Genomic DNA, 2,667 nt, shown 5'->3' on the forward strand with positions numbered 1-2,667 from the left:
TTTGTGCCTTTAATGCCTGAAGAGTTCATATAATGTTTTATTACTACGCAAAATGACGAACTATTTGCGGGTGGCCCGAGGTCCTAGTTGAGCGTACGTTTTATCCTCCTACACTCTGTGTCCAGCAAGTTGTTTAAAAGTATATTGATCTCGAGCTTCCCGACTTATATAATATAATACCCAGGGCCGCAGGCCGATCCCGACCAAAATTAATACCTTTTGTCCGTAAAATAAAGTCATCGATTTTATATGCATAAAATAGATAATAATATTTGATTTTTTTGATACCCTGTAGTACTAGATTGAAGGATTTTTGAAACATCAGGAAATGTGATTTCAAATAGTCTCAAATAATGTCTTAATTCTAATATCAAATCCAAACAGTGTGTTATCACACTTTGCCTTAATCTCGACGCAACATTCAATATCGCAAAATCTAATAAACAAAAAAATGTATTATAACATTTTGCGTTATATCATTCCGCAGTGACCTCGACGCAAAATGTGATTACGCAAATTATTATATAGTCTGTTTAAAGTCTATATATAATCTATACAAACGCAAACAGTTTATAACACTACATATTCACTGTATCTGATGCCGTATTCACCAGAGGGTCAGTGCGCGTACAGAGGTGATTGTGATGTCACATACGACAAGCCAGGCAACGTTGTAATCAATGGTTAGAACGTTCGGAGCTGAGCTGTGTATCGACCTGAGCATATAAAATGTTAGGCAACCCTATCGCCGGATTATTTTCAAGGCATTTCCGATGCCTTACACACAACGGAAGGAAAACATGGAAGTTACAACATAATATGGAGATTTTTAATCTTTTTACGACAGAAGTTCGTTAATGAAAATGTTGTCGTCATGCTGACTTCAATGTCTTATTTATTCAATTCAGGACTATATAATAAAAACAATTATAGAGTCTTTCAGTGGCAATATGGTTTGTTATTTACAAATTAAAAAATTATCAATATTGACCGAGGCAAAGTCCAAAAAGGGTGTTATTACATTTTGCGTTTTAACATTTCTTGGGAAATTTAGACTTTTAAAAAAAAAATAGGTTTGATAAATTATCAAAGTTGTCGATAAAACGTTAACTATTATTAACTATTGCTTAAAGACAGCAAAGTGTCTGAGGCCTAGAAGTGCACCATCACAACTTCAACACGTGACTGCTACTAATAGAAAATATTCCTTAATAAAAAAGTAAACAGAACAACACTATCCTGGGGTTCAATAATTTCTTTTAGTAAATAATGTAGCTTAAGAACATCTCTTATGCCTATAAGGTGCTGTTGGAATCTAACTGTTCGATCGTTGAAATTGGTATTCCACACATTCGCACGAAACCTTACCCGATGTTTCGCATTATATACATATAACCTGAGATTTTCAATAGATTATATAATGGATGAAAATAAATCATCATACCTGATAAACAAACTTAAATCCATATGAATCACAAATAATATTCACGGTATTTGCTTCTAACCGCCCTTTCACGTATCTTTTTACTTGCCGTCTTAGCCAAATTCTCGTTACATAACATGATCGATTCTCAAGATATTTGTTGAAGTTAATACGCCATCGGTGGGAGTTTTTAATCCAAGTGCCAGATACAGCATGACAGAATGAAAACATTCTTTTTTTATTTTTCTTAATATTTGCAAGTTTTTATTCATTTTCCAAAGTTTAATTACATGTATAAATACCAATATTTAGAAAACTTGTGTTCTAAAATTTACATCATTTTGCCTACTATGACGTCATATTTTATCACTGTTTTAGTCAAGTCAGGGTTTCTAAGTGTTTCCTTAACATACCAGCGCAAATAAGGTAACGAAGCAGTCACAGAAAGCAGTCCCAGGGGACTGCTGGGACTGCTAGGTTTGCTTTCTAGACCAGTCCTAAAACAGTCCCACTGCAGTCCCAGAGCAATACCAGGGAGAACCCACACCATTCCCACTTTTGAAATAAAAGTCCCATGGACTGATTTCTAGGACTGAGTGGGTGTCAGGTTGGGTCTGGTTGTACTTTAGTAGACTAGTTAATTACTTAAGTATTTCTTTATTGTTCTGGAGTAACCACCCATCAACTTTACATTCCTTTTTTGTATGAAATTTACAAACCTTATGTCAGAGGAATTATTATATTAAAATAATATAGTGACGTATTGTCGGTTTATATAGTAGCGGGACTTATTTAGAGCTGTTCAAAGTAAATTTAATATATATATATATATATATATATATATATATATATATATATATATATATATATATATATATATATATATATATATATATATATATATATATATATATATATATTTCTCCAGAATGTATAATAAATTATATACTTATCACAGTGTCCGGCAATAAATATACGTTAGCGATAACGCTTCACAACTTGTGTTGTCGTTTTTTTCTTCTTTTTTTTAATATATATATATATATCGTCTCATCCGAAAATGTTGCCCTTTTAAAGTACACAGTTTGTTGTCTATTGTTTTCATTGGAAGGGGGTGTTAATGAGTGTTGTGCAGGGATTACCAAGTTTGACGTTTTCCAAAGAATAAAGAACTGGTAGGCAGTCTAAATTTTAAATTCTGTCTTTGCATCGATATAGATAAGTTTTGACTTAAAAACCTATCA

Source organism: Saccostrea echinata, unplaced genomic scaffold (assembly GCF_033153115.1).
Source record: "Saccostrea echinata isolate AGI-Se365-2 ecotype Australia unplaced genomic scaffold, CSIRO_AGI_Sech_v1 ptg000016l, whole genome shotgun sequence".
In the NCBI taxonomy this organism is placed as follows: domain Eukaryota; kingdom Metazoa; phylum Mollusca; class Bivalvia; order Ostreida; family Ostreidae; genus Saccostrea; species Saccostrea echinata.